We start from the raw sequence: 16,569 nt of genomic DNA, 5'->3' as shown, positions 1-16,569 counted from the left end.
TCCAGCCGCTGTGTGTGATGCTCGCGACACGTCCTACAGCGTGATCCCACAGCACGATCGGCAAAATGCCTCAAGAGGTCTGGGACGTTAGACCAGTGTTTGTTTTAAAATGTTTCTTCAGATAAATAAAATAAATCTTTCTTAAATAATCAGAATATTTGTCAAATCCTGTAAAATGAAGGAAGGAAGGGAAGGGGGGAGTGGGAGGAGCTGGGCAGAAGGGGGAGGGGGAGTGGGAGGAGCTGGGCAGAAGGGGGAGGGGGAGTGGGAGGAGCTGGGCAGAAGGGGGAGGGGGAGTGGGAGGAGCTGGGCAGAAGGGGGAGGGGGAGTGGGAGGAGCTGGGCAGAAGGGGGAGGGGGAGTGGGAGGAGCTGGGCAGAAGTGGGAGGGGGAGTGGGAGGAGCTGGGCAGAATCTGCCCGAAAGAGAGGAGTTTCCGGTTTTCCAGCCCAGCTCTGTGAGAGTCTGGGATTGGGATCCTTGAAGTCCACACTTCTCACCTCCTCCCGGACGTGCTGTTTTGTGGCCTGTCCTTAAGTCAGGAGTGTCTGGAATACAGGCATTGGCATCACAGGTCAGCGGTGCAGTGAGGCTTAAAACGGAAGTTAACTAAAAGGTGGCTTGCTTAAAAAATGATAGAAAGATAGAGATGATGGAGAGATGGATGATGGATAATTGATCGATAGATATCTCCTGGAATTTCTTTCTTTATGCACCCGGACGTGGGCCTTAAGAAATGAAATCCCTGTTTGTAAAAATCCTAAATGTTTTTAATTCCAAGAAAAAAATTAAGTTAAACAAGTAAGGAAAAAGAAATTGGGGGGGATGGCTGCACACCGGCTAAGGGGTGTGCTGCGCAGCAATGGGGCCCTTCCCAGCGAACACACCTCTCAGTCTTGTACCCGCTGTGCTGAATCAGGACGCTTTGTTGTGCCACGCTGTCAATTTTCTTTGGCGCCGAGGATACATTTCTGTCTCCGACCACAGGCAGCACACTCCGCTCTTTCCACACAAATGCTTCTGGGTTGGCGGTTAGCAAGAGGCGGCCAGAGGGAGCAGGTGAATTTGGGGGCATCCCAAATGCAAACCCGCTCAGAGGAGTATCCATTTGAAAAGTAATCCCTGTCAGCTGCTAGTAAAAAGCTGTGGTTCCAACGCAAGCATCAGGTGGTGAAAGCTGTGCCCTGGGCAGAGGAGTGGGAGCTGCAAAAACCAACCATATTAGCATAATAATAGCTAACATTTACTAGGGAAATACTACGTAGGAATCTTTTTCATATGTTGCCTCTTTTGTAACAGCCCTCCGAAGTGAGCCTTACGAGGACCATCCCCATTTTACAGATAAGGAAACTGAGGCAGGGATGCTAAGTTGCTCACACAGCTCAGAAGTGCTGGATAGAGGATTGCCCCAGCCAGTCTGTCCCCAAAGACACAAGATGAATCATTTTGCCACATGGACTCCTGGCATTGCCCCTGTTCCAGCTTTGCCATTAGCTCAAAGCCATTGGTCAAATCACTGTCCTTACACACACCGGGGTACGGGGGTAGATTGTTAGGTCCGTTATTAAACGAAACGAGACTGAGACAAGGTGAAAGTTATGCAAAGCTCTATTTTATGCTAAGCATTAAAAGTCAGACTGATTGGCCAGGGGAACGAGACTGAAACAAAGTTAAAGTTATTCAAAGTTCTATCCTATGGTAAGCATTAGAAGTCAGACTGACCGGCCAGAGACGGCCCTGGCTTACAGGCTTAAGAATTGATTGACTGATCGGTCAGGGCCGCCTCCAAAGAGGGCGACCCCTCCCAATCTTACAGACTACCTTTTAGAGAGCAAAATTTTGGCCACACATAGGTGGCCAATGAGATTGTAGTCATGTTAGGTCACACGCAGGTGGCCAATTGAATTACAATTTACCCTAGAGTAGCTGTTTGAACTAACCTATTACTCTGGTCAGAATTGGCGCTCAAGGTTGGTGCCCAAAAGGCAGAGTTTACATTCTTTGGTGGTTAGGATGACAATATGTGTGCTTTTTACTAAGTGGATGTCTCCACCTGGCCTGACTTGTCCTTGTATTCTGGGTTCTGTTATCAAGAACTGGCCGATCTGGCCTTGTATTCTGGGCTCTGTTATTAGGAACTGGCTGGCCACATTCTGCTGGTTTCCCAGACTTGTTTTTAAGTAAGTTTCTCTGGGTGGTGGTGGTGGGGGTGGGGGTGGCAGGGTCAGTTTAAGTTTTACTGCACAAACAACAAAATGGCTTTTAACCAAGATGGAATCGCTCTGGCTAAGTAGGTCCTTACATAGGTGATTATCATCCTTGTGATCCCTGATGGTGCTGGCCTTCTACAGTCTGATGAACTGCTTTATCTGCAGGGACAGACCAGTGCTTTGGGTTGGAGGAGAACTCAGCTGTGCTTGTGGCTATGGCTTTGAGGACTATGGGACAAAATGAACCCTCTCTCTCAATAGAATAAGACCTGGCAAACTGTTGCTTTGGTACGCCAATTTGGGATGGAGGGAGAGAGAGAGAGCATGGAGAAAAAACAGGGGAGTCGTAAAGGCTGAGATTCCATCCCTGAAGTAGCGAAGGGAGACCAGTCTCCCACATTCAGTGGCCACAAGACTTGGCTTCCCATTATTCAACACGGACTTTTCCTTAAGGGTTCAAGAGTTTCAGAAGTTTCGGGGTTATGGAAGTCACGAGGCTTATGTGACCATTTCGCCAAAAGGAAAATCGAGGCAGCAAATGATTAACCTGATGAGTTAGACCAAGAGAGGCAGAACAAAAAGGGGACGCCAGACTCCTTGACTCCTCCAATCTGAGTCTCTTTCAACCCAAAGCCCCGTCTGCCACAGGGCCAGATTTTGGTCTAAACAATGCAAGGAGGGATCTTTCGAAATTAAAAACAGAATTATTCTTCGGAGTGAAGGTAAATGGGAAATAACCTCAATGTCCAATGAAAAGAGAGTACTTAATGGGGAACCTGCTAGCTCAGTCAGTAGGGCATGTGATTCAGTCTCAGGGTTATGAGTTCAAGCCCACATTGAGTATAACTATTACTTAAAAAGAATCTTTAAAAAAGAGAGAGTGTTTAAGTAAGTGTATTCCTGTCTCCACACCATAGATTATACAATGTAACTATCAAAAAGGACTTCATAGAAGACCATTTAATGACAGGAGAAAGTGTTCTTGATATACAATCGCTAAAAAAAAATTGTAGGTTACAAAGTAATATGCAGAATGGAATTTCACTTAGAAAAAAATAATAATTTGCAAAATGTTGGAGATATGTTAATGGTCATGTTCTCTTGGTGATTGGATTATGAGTACTTTGTACTTTTTTAATCTTTCCCTTTATTAAAGATTTATTTTATTTTATTTTATCTTATTTTATTTTAGAGAGAGTATGAGAGTGGAGAGGTCAGAGGGAGAAGCAGACTCCCCACCGAGCAGGGAGCTGGATGTGGGACTCGATCCTGGGACTCCAGGATCATGACCTGAGCCGAAGGCAGTTGCTTAACCAAATAAGCCACCCAGGTGCCCTTAATCTTTCCTTTTTATATTTTCTACAACAGAAGACCTACATTTTGGTGATAATAGAAAGGTATGTGAATCAATGGATTAGCAACGGAATGTTTCCTATCACCTCTACAAACATATTTGCTTATAGTTCTCATGAATCTTAAGTCTCGAATTTCTTTTTCTTTTAAGTGACGAATCAAAATAAAACCTTTGTTTCATACTTGGTTGTGGGCCACATTCTGCCATGGCCTTCAGATGGTGTTTCAATCATGGAGACTGTCCCCACCTCGCTAAGCTGCCCTTGCTGTGTTTCACGCTGGGCCTTACCACCGCCTCGCGCCTTTAAGCCCCACCGGGTACTCAGCACAGCCTATACAAAATCAGGGACGGGCTCCCTCCTCTTCCCCACCCAAGGGCTCTCACGGTCTGTGGGGTCCTCCCCAGGCTGGTAATACTCAGTTTTGTAGAGCGAAGCCACGTGCTGAAGACACCAGCGGTCAGGGAGCGCCGAAGGTGATGGAATAAAGTGAAAATCACTCCTGCCCAAGGAAAAAGTGACTCATTCAAGTTCTCCTGGGCCTAAAACATGGTTCCGTTCAGGTGGGGCCTCCTCTCTTTGTGGCTCTGGGCCTGTGGCCCTGGCTGGTATTCAGGGATTGACTTAGTGGAAATATTTGTCTCAAGGTCTGGCGGTGCGGGTAGCAGCAAAGCCCAGAGACCCTCATCCCAGGGGCAGCGTCTGTTAACAGGTGTGGTGTGGTAAGCGCACGTGTTGACAGCTGGAGATCTGAGGGGGACGACAGCAGGGGCTTTTTCTTTGGTCACTAGGCCGTAAATTCCAAGATGGCAGGGCACCAATCCTGCACTCCACTAGGTCTGCAGCGTGTAACGTGTTGTCTGTTCTAGAGGAGGAAGTCAACAAAGGATTACTGCTGGTGAATAAAAGAAACTAGGGGTTAAAGACAATAACCTAATCTTAATCAATTTTAGTATAAGCTTTTAGACACGAGTCCTTTTCCCTGATAAAAGTGATTGATTTTGGATGTCTGTCAAAGGGAAAAAAATCTTAATTTGTTAAAACTGAAAGGATGATTTCTAGTTCCTATCTTCTTCCACCTTTGTACTTTTAAAATGTTACTTCCTTCAGATCGCTTCTGCTCTGAGCCATGTTTGTTGGAAACAAATTAACTTTTTCTTCATTAAAAAACATTTTTTTAAAGATTTTATTTATTTGACAGAGGGAGAACGGACAAGCAAGGGGAGCGGCAGGAGGAGGGAGAGGGAGAAAAGCAGGCTCTCCACAAAGCAGGGAGCCAGAGGCAGGACTCGATCCCAGGAGCCTGGGATCATGACCTGAGCTGAAGACAGACACTTAACTGTCTGAGCCACCCAGGTGCCCCTAATTAATTATTTTTTTAAAAGATTTATTTACTTATTTTAGAGAGAGAGAGAGCATGAGAGAAACACCTGAGCAGGGCGGGGGGGGGGGGTGCGGGGCAGAGCCTGATGTGGGGCTTGAAACCATGGCCCTGAGATCATGACCTAATCATGACCTGAGCCAAAATCAGGAGTCTGACACCCAACTGACTGAGCCATCCAGGCACCCCTGGGCCAAATTTCTAGAAAGACGTGTGTGTACGCGCACGCGCAAGCACACACATGAAAGTAGCAAGGACATAGCAGGGGGTACAGCTGAGAGAGACTACTTTTTTTCTTTTTTTCACTTAGATATTTTCTGTTAGGATTGCCTACACTTCCAGTTTCTAGAATAAAGTCACCTGGATCACCTGAGGCTTAGTTTCCCTTTATTTTACTTAATTAAAAGATTTTATTTATGACAGAGAGAGAGTACAAGCAGGGGGAGTGGCAGGCAGAGGGAGAGGGAGAAGCAGGCTCCCCATTGAGCAGAGAACCTGATTTGGAGCTTGATTCCAGAACCCTGGGATTATGACCTGAGTCAAAGGCAGATGCTTAGCTGACTGAGCTATCTGGGCACGCTGTCTCTTTCTAATTTGAGGGAACATCTCCAAGATAAGCCTCTTAGTTACTAAAACTTGAGTCTGAATGCAGATGATACACAGTCTGAAATTTTTCACTCTCTTTAATTAAAAAAAAGCAGCTGGTTGGTGAATAAAAAGCAACCAGCTGACAAATTCTTAAGGACAGCCAACTTTAGTGTGGACCATGTCTTTGATAAGCTCACTTGGGGCAGAAACTGAACCCAAAAAAACTAGGTCTGGACCAAGAGGAAAGAAGAAGAAGGAAGACTGCAAGGAACAGTAAAAACAACTCTAACTGGCTTAAAAATAAAAATCAGTCATTGGCAGAGTGTCCAGTGAGCTTTATGGTGAGGCTGATCTAACAACTCAGTGATGTCACCAAAGAAATGGTCAGACTCATCCTATGCCTGGCTTTCCTCATGGTCACAATATGGCTGCCAGTTGCTTCCAGTCGTCCATCCTTACCCACTGACATCCAGCACAAGGGAGAGCCTCTCCAGGTACTTTTCTGCAGAGGAGCTAGGAAGTTTCCTTCCTAGAGTCTCCTATCAATATCTCTCTCATCTCCTGGGAACGATGGCCTATCCTAGAACCAACCAGTGCACCAGGATATGCTGATTGGCTTAAGTCCACCTTTGGAAGGAGAAGAGTTCTGCTTTCCCCCAGGAAAATGAGTTATTTAAGAAAGGGCTTGATGCCTGAATAATTGCAGTACTCTTAGCAAAGAGGAAGAGAAATGGATGCTGAAAGACCTAAATCAGCAAGAAGCTACTGACTCTTAGAAGGTGGGGAGGGGGAGATCTAGAAGAAGAGAAGAGCACAGGGTGGGGGTGGGGAGGAGATGGTAGGATGTTGTGCTTTGTGCCTGAGACCCTCACCCCTACAGTGCTCTCAGACACAGATCTTCGGGAAAGATCATAAGAATTGTGAAGTGCTTAATGTCGTTGAATTTTTTGCAGAAACTGTGGAAGAGTCTGAGTTTTGCATCCTGGGAGGATGCAAGTGAATCCAAATAGCTCATGAGAAGCCAGAGGCCAAGACCAAAGGGATTTAGGAACTATCAAGCCTGGGGGAGTCAGTGGCCTTACCAGGAGGACTCTGGACTTTTCCAGGATATGAAAATCAGAAATTTAAAGGGCAGAAAGGCAGCCAGCTGACAAAGGGGCTAGAGTCACATAAGTGGAGTGTGCATGTAGTTATATTGTGTCCTTTAATGAAGGGGAAGGGATCTTCTGGAGGGGAAGGCTTGACTGGAATTGGTACTCTCCGGATGAGTTATTTAAGAGAATACTGGCTTCACAGTCAGCCCCTTGGCTGCGTGGGCATGTCTGCGCATGCGTGCCGGTGTGGTGTGGTGTGGTGTGGTGTGGTGTGGTGTGGTGTGGTGTGGTGTGGTGTGATGTGGTGTGGTGTGGAGTAGACCAGGCCCTGCCTGAAGGGAATTGTGGGAGGGTCAGTTCTGGACTCTTAGACCATGTCGCGGGTACAGACAAGCCTTAAGAAAGTGGCCAGGGTTGGTGGTGGGGGCAGTGACTGAAGGAGCTGGTGGGCAAGCATCACACAGCTTGGGGCTCCAGGGACACCGAGGGGACTCCGGTAGCAACAGGACAAGACAGCACCATCTACAAGAGGGCCCTTTACTGACCTTCCAGTGATGGAGACCAGGAATGGCCTCTCTGGACTAAGAACAAAACCCAGAGAGTTTGGGGGACTCTCCAGATAGAGAGACCCTATTTTCCCAGATTTTAGGAAGGAATACAATCCATATAGGAACACAAAGGGGCTAGAAATAGCAAAAACTAAAAAGAAAATTTAACAAGAAATGTACAAGTTTTAGGTGAAGCCAGTGGCTCAGAACAGGCATTCTGGTTCAACCATGCCTGCGACGGTGGTCAAGGAACTCATATACAAGGGGTGGTAAGAGAAACATGATGTCAGGTCTGGCTCATCCTTAATTCTTCCCCATGGTCCTCTAAGGCTTGGTTCAGGAGTATTTGAAGATGGAGAAATCATCAGAGGGCAGTTGGTAGTAGTGCTTCGTTCCAGAATAAGGGTGAGGAGAAATTCCAGAATGAAAGTTATCAATGGACCTAGTGATTTGTTCATCCTAGAGGAATGTCTCCAAAGGAAAAAAAATAAAAGTAGGAGATAAAGTAATGTTTAAACATAATGAAAGTGTTACAGTGCTGGTGGATAATTTGGAAATAAATTTATGGAAGTTACTTGGAAAAGCAAGTGAACAAATAAAAAAGAGAATGAGACTTATTAACTCAGAGGAGGAGAAAGCATAACCATAGTACACGAGTTCAAGTCTAAATAAAATGCACATTTTCAAAATAATATTATCACTAAGTATTGATTTCACTAAAAATTATGCTATAACTTTTTTGGGAGATGGAGGGAGGAAAAGATGAGATGAGGTTTTCAACTAAACCCATACCTTCCAAAGTAAGAAATCAATAAACTAGATCTAAACCAAAAAATAATCAAGAAATCGCAATATATGCAGGTTAATTAGAAATTGCGAGGCAAATATCAGAAGCAACAGATAAAACCATGGTTGCCATTACAGAGAAGAGATGGGGGAATAGGAAACAACCATTTTTTATATAAATCTTATAGAAATATTTCCCTTTTAAATCTTTCTCAATAGTTACACACATACATATATGCACACATAATTTTGGTTGTAAGAGGCTTTAAATAAAACATTTTAAGCATGCTTAAATGATCATGAATGAATGAGAAATACTAATTTGTTTCATACTTGTGAACATCTAGTATCCTGGCTTGAACTCTGAATGAGTGGGAGAGAGTTCCTTGAAGGCAGAGGCTCCTTCAGATTTATCTGTGGGTCCTGATTTGAGAGAAATAACATGAGCCACTATGTGCCGCCACACGCCTTGTCATAAGCAGGGATTTTCTCATTAACATGGCACTTTTTGAGCTACCTATCCTATCAGATACCACAGAGTCTTGACTTCAGAATGTCGTTCTCCTAACTTACAGGTGAAACGACAAGGGTTTCTTCACTCATTCATTCATTCCACAAATATGTAATGAGCCTGAAAGCAGGGAGTGGGGCAGAGCTCAGGGAGATTCAAGAACTCTACCACAATGTGTAGTGGAAAGAAGGTGAGCAGGGAATCCGCTCTAGGGGACCCTCACCCACTGCATGTTGGCGGAGGAGCCCTGGGCAAGTTACCTAACCTCTGTCTGGCGCCTCAGAGTGGCCATAATGGAAGTCACCCTGAAGAAGGGATAGGAAGATTTTTTAGACTGAATTTATCTGCTCTCTTCTGGATTTTTGTGATGTTATTAGAGAAACTTCATTCCCCACCGATCTACTCAATCTGCAAACACACCATCTCTCTTCTGTCCCCCACTATATAACATCAAACAATAAAGAGTCATTTATATTGATCAATATCAGTACATACAGTTTAAAACATTGAGTTGTAGTCATCACCTTTTTTGTTTTTTGAGATAGAGTTGAGTTATAACATGGGGAAAGTATAAAGTGTATGACATCCTGATCTGATACATTTATATATTGCAAAATGATTGCCACGAGAGCTTTAGCTAACACCTCTGTCTTGTCACATAGTTACTTCTTCTGCTGCTGACCCTTTTGTTGTTGTTGTTGTTGAGGGGAGAATGTTGAAGACCTAGTCTCTTGGCAATTTTTAAGTTACCTTTCTAAAAAGTCACTACTGTTTCCCTTTTATTCTACAGTGGTCTCAAGCTGGAAATCAGCCAACTGATACCCAGAGCTGTTGTATGCCAGGCACAGGGGAGAAACAAAGATGGCCTTTTGGATCATGGACCTCACAGTCCCAGATACCAACAAAAACACTCCTTGGCATCTGAGTTCTGTGGACACTCTGCTTGGATTCAGATCTTGACTCTGTCATTCGTTAGGTGAGTAATCTTTGCCAAATTATTTAACTTCTGTGAGCTTCAGTTTCCACATCTCTAAAATGGAAGTAAAAATAGGAAACTTGTAAGGATGATGTAAACTAGCATTTCAAGTGCCTACAAGAGTACTTGGGATGTCATAAGTTCCCAATAGGTGCTAGCTTTTAAAATTACATAGATAGCTTATAATATTTTTTTATTTTTTTAAGATTCTATTTATTTATTTGACAGAGAGAGAGATCACAAGTAGGCAGAGAGGCAGGCGGGGGTGGGGTGGGGGAGAGCAGGCTCCCCGCTGAGCAAAGAGCTTGGTGTGGGGCTCGATCCCAGGACCCTGAGATCATGACCCAACTAAAAGACAGAGGTTTAACCCACTGAGCCACCCAGGTGCCTCAGCTTATAATATTTTTTAAAGATTTTATTTATTTATTTGAGACAGAGGGAGAGAGCACAAATGGGGGGAGGGGCAGAGGGAGAGGAAGAAGCAGGCTTCCCGCTGAGCAGGGAGCCTCACTCTGGGCTCGCCTTGATCCCAGGGCCTGTGAGATCTCGACCTGAGCCCAAGGCAGATGCTTAACCAACTGAGCCACCCAGGAACCCCACTTATAATATTTTTGAAAGGCATTCATAATATGTAGTTTTCACAGAGGTCCTAGGTAGGACAGAGCTAACACAATCTGATCTGAGTAATTCGATATATTCTTCCTCCTCCACGCGCCTCTGTTTGCACCCAGTAATGTACATAGGGACATAGGACTCTTCTAGGGGGTGGGTGGGTGGGAGGAAGATTTTCCCTTTTTTTTTTCGATTTCATTAATTTAGGTTCTTAATTATTTCCTTCTGCTTGTTTTGGGTTTAATTGCTCTTCTTTTTTCTGGTTTCTTAGAGTAGAAGCTTTGATTATTGATTGGAGACATTGCTTCTTTTCTAATATAAACATTTTAGTGCCATGCATTTTCCTCTTTAGCTGCAACCTGCAGATTAGATATAATAAATTTTCATATTTAATTGTTCAAACTATTTTTACATTTGTCTTTAAGCTTCTTTTTTTTGTTGATGGATTATATAAAAGTGTTTTGTTTAATTTCTGATTATTTGGGGATTTTTCCAGATATCTCACAGTTATTGATTTCTAGTTTAATTCCATTGTGCTCTAAGAACATGCTTTGTTGAGAGGTTTTTTTTTCCTTTTTTTTTTTTTTTAAACTTTCTTCCTGCCCTCTGCCCTTGAACCCAGGAGGAGCACCCTACACTCTCTCTGGAAGGCCCCACCATTCTTACCCACAGGTTGCACCTCCAGGAGTCAAGAAGAGATGTCCAGTTTCAAATGTTGGTCAGTTTTCTTTATGGGCCAGGGTATGGTCTGTCTTGGTGACTCTCCTGTATGCAATTGAAAAGAATGTGTATTCTGCCATTGTTGAGTACAGTATTCTGTAAATGTCACTTAGGTCAAGTTGGTTAATGATATTATTCAGATCTTCTATGTCTACTGATTTTCTCTCCTTTTTCTATGAATCATTGAAGTCTCTATCTCTAATTAGATGTCTCTTTCTCCTTTCAGTTCTAGCAGTTTTTGCTTTGTGGGTTTGTTTTGTTTTGTTTTGTTTTTTGAAGTTTCTATTCGTTGATTTACAGACAGAGATCACAAGTAAGCGGAGAGGCAGGTAGAGAGAGGGTGGGGGAAGGCAGGCTCCCCGCTGAGCAGAGAGCCCAATATGGGGCTCGATCCCAGGACCCTGAGATCATGACCCTAGCCGAAGGCAGAGGCTTTAACCCACTGAGCCACCCAGGTGCCCCTGCTTTGTGTTTTTTTTAAGCACTGTTGTTAGGTATGTACACATTTAGAATCACTAGGTCTTTCTGGAGGATTTAACTCTTTATCATTATAGAGTGTCACTATTTATCCTTAAAAATATTCCTTATTCCGAAGTCTACTTTTTCAAATATTAACATAATACAGCTACTCCAGCTTTCTTTACTGTTTGCATGCTATTTATTTTTCATCCTTTTAGCCATAATGAATCTATGTTCTATATTTTAAGTGAGACAATGTCAAATGGTCTAATATACATGCAATTAGAATACCAGAAGGAGAAAAGCGAGAATGAGGCAGAAGAAATAGTGGAAGAACTAATGGCTGAGAATTTCCCAAAGTTCATGACAGATATCAAACTACAAATCCAAGAAGCACAAAAACATGAAGCAGAAAACGAGCAGAAACATCACACACATGGGGCACCTGGGTGGCTCAGTCACTGAAGGGGACTTTATGAAACCCCGCTTTCACAAGCAGTAGAGAGACCACCAATACAGAGATGGGCAGATATAACCCCGGGCTGCTGGCGATGCCCTCTTGACCAGCTTCGGCATCTGTACCCTGGTTTCCCTGGCCCTGAGAGAGAGAGAAAAAACTCAAAGCAACAGAAAAACAAAACAAAACAAAAGAGAACAAAACAAAAAACAAACAAACACAAAAAACATTTAAAAAAGACAGAAAAGAAACAACAAAAGCGAACCAAGTAGGGAAAACTACCAGGACACAGTATCAGAATGAAAGGAGTACGTGTTTGCTGAAGGAAAACTGGAGGTGGGCTGGTGGAGGAAAATTGAAAAAGTAAAATGTAAACCACGACACAGAATAATGAAATGATGGGAAACAGATGTGAGCATGTGCAAGGAGGAGAGGAAATGAAGAGCAGAAAGAAAGCACCACTTGGCTACAGGAGGGCGAGCGGGCCTTGTGGCACAAGGTTGACTCACATGTGCGTGATGGATATCGGTCGTAGCCAGAGGCTGCCAGGGAAAGAAGGCAGAGGAAAGGGTGCTGGTGCCCAGGGACCCAGGTGATCAGATTAAACAGGCTTCTCCTGGCAATCTCTTTTTCCCTTAAAGGCATTGAGAAAAAATTATTCATGTGCCTCCCTTGTATCCAGAAGCTGATGATTAAAATGATTTGCAGGTCCAGACTAGCAGCCACAAGCCTCAAATGTCTTTAGAGGTGTGCGGAAGGGTGTTAAGCCCCCAGCTGCTCCTGTGGCTCTCAGCTGGATCAAGGCTTCCTCACTTTGCTAAATAACTTTATTTTTTAAGCACAGAATCTAATTCATTTTCCAAGCAACTAACTCGGAAGCCCCAAATGGCACGGGCAGTCACAGCGGGGGGCTCCCTCCCTGCACTCAATTCTCCATCCCATGTGCTCACGTGCCAAACTTCGCACCTCCAACACACCATATATTTTGGAGAGGTTAAGAAATCATATCCCCAACATAGTGATTCAAGGGATCTCACTTTGGCAAAAAAAAGACCGTCTGAAATTAGTCTTGGGACGGGCCGGTGGGGTGGGGTATGGGGGTTGTCAAAAAAATCTGTCCTAACACAGCACGACGTGATGACCCTGACTGCCAGGTTAGTGTTGTCGGAGCCTGGATATTCTCTCCCATGGGGCCAGGAATGCTGAAAGATCAGAGGGGCTATAGCCTCTTTTCACACTGGACTTAGCAGCTGTTGGAGAGGTGATGGTTCTCTGGAAATGACAGAATGATTCAGTCTTTCTTCTCCATGAATCAGTAGAGGGACTGGGATTTTCTCACTTGCTTGTATGATTTCCTATTACTCAATAGAATATTAGGGGCGCCTGGGTGGCTCAGTAGGTTAAGCCCCTGCTTTTGGCTCCTGTCATGATCCCAGGGTCCTGGGATCGAGACCAGCATCAGGGTCCCTGCTCAGTGGAGAGTCTGCTCCTCCCTCACCACCTGCCTCTCTGCCTACTTGTGCTCTTTCTATCTCTCTGTAAAATAAATAAATAAAAATCTTTTTAAAAAAATAGAATATTAAAATCTTACGAGAGGGGCACCTGTGTGGCTCAGTGCATTAAGTGTCTGCCTTCGGCTCAGGTCATGATCCTCGGATCCTGGGGTCGAGTCCTACATCAGGCTCTCTGCTCAGTGGGGAGCCTGCTTCTCCCTCTCCCTCTGCCTACCACCCTGCCTGCGCTCTCTCTCTCTCTCTCTCTCTCTCTCTGTCAAGTGAATAAATAAAATCTTTTAAAAATAAAGAAATAAAACCTTATAAGAGTGCCACCTGGGTGGCTCATTTGGTTAAACATCCAACTCTTGATTTAGGCTTAGGTCATGATCTCAGGCTTGTGAGATTGAAACCCCCACTGGGCTGCCCACTGGATGTGGAACCTGCTTAAGATTCTCTCTCTTCCTTTCCTTTTGCTCCTCCTCCTGGCCCTTGCTTGTGTGCACACGTACTCGCTCTTTCTCTTAAAAAACAAAAACAAAAACAAAGTTATGAGAATGATAAGGTGACCAAAATCTGAGTTTGAAACTCTTCAGTGACTGTGCTGCCATAGAAAGAAATAGGCAAGGTATTATTTTGAACCCTCAGCTTTTAATTGTGTGTGAAAACATGAGAGTTTTATTGTCCGAGTAAGGGGATACAGTGTGAGAAGGCAGGGTTTTATGAGACCCAAATTACTATGAACATTTACCACACATGTTATTAAATTTTTACCTCAAATCCTCCAAATGCCTGCCCTTGTTTTTCTTTCCTGGACCAATTCCCAGCTTCCCATTGAACTCGGGTGCCACATGGATTGGACACGTCTGTGGAGAATGCTCTGCTCACAGTCCTGTTCCCACCTGCAGTGAGAGAAGGCAAGTGGGCCTCTGCACTGGTGAAGACAAGAACCCCTCCCTGAGACTCCTGTAGAGAGGAAATCATCTCTCCTACTGGGAGCTCAGCCGGCCTCTCAGACCAAGCTTAGGTGTCCAACGAGAACAGGAGGCTCTTCCATGAAGTCAGCACTTCCTGGTTCTAGAAGCTTCCTGACCAAAACTCCAGCCTGACTGCCAAACTCTTGTGTACTGAGATGTTGATAGGATCTCTCAAAGAGTCATACTCAGATACCAGTGAACTGCACCTTCCCTCACATCAGGATTTCCTTGGTGTATGGGTTGAATTGTGTCCCTCCACCAAAAAAGACATGTTGAAATCCGAACCCCCAGGACCTCAGAACATGACCTTATTTGAGATAGGGTCCATTCGGATGGTCTCTAGTCCAATATGACTGGTATCCTTATTAAAGGGAAAAATTTAGAGAGACATACATACACAGAGGAAAACAAAATATGAAGAGACGCATCTCTACAAACCAAGGAGAAGTCCTGGCTCTCCTTCACAGCCCTCAGAAGGAAATCACCTGCTGACACCTTGATTCTGGAAATCCAGCCTCCAGAACTGGGAGACACTACACTTCTGTTGCTCAGGCCATCCAGTTTTGCGGTACTTTGTCACAGCGGTCCCAGGAGACTGATGTCCTCGGCTTCCTGTCCACCCAGACAAGCAAGTCAGGACCAAGGGGGAGCATATCTACATCTGAGCCAGTTGGATTTGGGATGGCATTCCACAGTGGAATGAGGGAAATGAGTTCAACAAGGGCCAAGCAGTATTACTAGGAATATCGTAAGGGCTTTGGTTCCTTACAGGGCAGTGGTCTCTTGACCCAAAATCTGAATGTAATGGACACATAGACTGTGTGTGTGTGTGTGTGTGTGTCCCATTCCCGTAGGAGAGTAGGTATGAAATGTTTTCCCAGAAGTAAGTTCCCCAGAGGCTCGCACCCGGCCTTGTCCAGGGTGATGTACAGATGTTATCACGATTTCCGTAATCCGTCCCACCCATGCCAAAACAGCAAAATACAGAGTTGCCCATAAAAATAAATTAACACTAAAACATTAAGATCCTTGAAGGCCAAGGTTCCACAGACATAAAGGGCGGCAGCTTTAGCTGAATGAATCCCACGATTATAAGGATAAATTGCTTCTTTTTAAAATCTGTTAAGAAAGCGGATGCCCTTGCGGGGGGAGAGGGGGTGGTGTATTTTTAACTGAAATAAAGAGAGAAGTCGGATTTTTTTAACTAGACATATATCTATAATATAAATATCTATATCTAGATTATAGATTTTATTATAATTATATATAATATATAAGTATATAATTATAAGTATATAATATATTAATAAATATAACACAATTATATATCATAGATATATTAAATAATTAAATTTATTAATATATAATATATAATTAGATATAGTTAAATGTAATTTAATGTATAAAATATATCTATTATACAGAGAGAGATACCTATATATAGATACATATGGTAAGTATTGTCCCAAGTACGTAAGTATGTGTCAAATATTGCCCAGGACACACGCTAAAAAAATTTGCTGTTCATCCGAAATTCAAATGGACCCCGGGGTCCTTCCTGTGGGAGCGGAGCCCCGGCACCCCTGCTTCGGTCGCCCAGCAAGTGGGAGACAGCTCGGCCGGGCGTGCGGCTGGTCTAAGGAAGAGGGGGTCCGTTGGGTGAGGGAAGCTACCCTCCCCGTTCTAGAGACAGACCCCGAAAGCTCACTGGGCATCTCTGAGGCCTGAACGTAGGTAGCTGTCCCCTTCCCCCGGGGTGGCCTGGGGACAGGGGGAGAGCCCAGCACGAAGCAGGGCGCACCTCGACGCATCTGAGAGGCCAAACGGGCCAGCGGCCCGAGCTCCCTTTGGCGTCCGGGGTCCGGGGAGAGCAGCTCAGGGCTGGCAGCGCGCTCAGAGGCCGTGGTCGGTCAACCAGGGGAGGCCCGGGGCCGCCCTGGGTTCCGGAGGGCCTGGGGCCTGGCCCGCGGCCGAGGGGGCCCGGCGGAGCTGGGGGGCGGGGACCCCGCAGCAGAGCTCCAGCCACCCCGCTGGGGCCCGCAGGCTCCAGGAAGGGGCACCGCATAGCCCCCGCCCCGCCCGCCGACCCGGCCCTCCTCGGCCGGCTCGCGCCCCCTGGCGGCCACAGCCGGCTCGCCCGCTCCCGCCGCAGTCGGGCCCGCGGAATGAGCACTTGCACTGGGGAGTTGGGAGGGGGGTTGAGGGGGGGGGCCGGATGGGGCGGGTGGCGAGAGACGGGTGGGGTAGGCAGTGTCCTGGGGCAGCTCCTGCCCTCCCCTGGGGACAGGAAAGAAGAAAGGGACCATGTCCACCGAAGGCACCTCTATCAGGGTCTTCGCGGATTAGGAACAGCTGAGACTCCCCCAAAGGACCTACCTTGTCACCCACATCTGCTGGCGGAACTAAG

The 16,569-nt window shown here is 45.3% G+C and overlaps 3 long non-coding RNA genes across 3 annotated transcripts; 1 reads left to right on the top strand and 2 right to left on the bottom strand.

Annotated features, from left to right (window-relative positions):
- Window positions 1-487: 487 nt before the first annotated feature.
- On the bottom strand, window positions 488-9,362 carry LOC116588153. The gene is made up of 3 exons (XR_004284808.1): window positions 9,291-9,362; window positions 886-1,201; window positions 488-546 (listed from the first exon to the last, which is right to left on the bottom strand). It is a non-coding gene; the product is annotated as an uncharacterized LOC116588153 (long non-coding RNA).
- On the top strand, window positions 3,542-15,204 carry LOC116588154. The gene is made up of 3 exons (XR_004284809.1): window positions 3,542-3,605; window positions 9,259-9,444; window positions 14,013-15,204. It is a non-coding gene; the product is annotated as an uncharacterized LOC116588154 (long non-coding RNA).
- LOC116588152 lies at window positions 10,766-14,030 on the bottom strand. Its single transcript, XR_004284807.1, has 3 exons — window positions 13,960-14,030; window positions 12,202-12,326; window positions 10,766-10,821 (listed from the first exon to the last, which is right to left on the bottom strand). It is a non-coding gene; the product is annotated as an uncharacterized LOC116588152 (long non-coding RNA).
- Window positions 15,205-16,569: the final 1,365 nt, after the last annotated feature.

This window comes from Mustela erminea, chromosome 4 (genome assembly GCF_009829155.1).
Source record: "Mustela erminea isolate mMusErm1 chromosome 4, mMusErm1.Pri, whole genome shotgun sequence".
Classification (NCBI taxonomy): Eukaryota; Metazoa; Chordata; class Mammalia; order Carnivora; family Mustelidae; genus Mustela; species Mustela erminea.
This window is presented reverse-complemented; position numbering and strand designations above follow the sequence as displayed.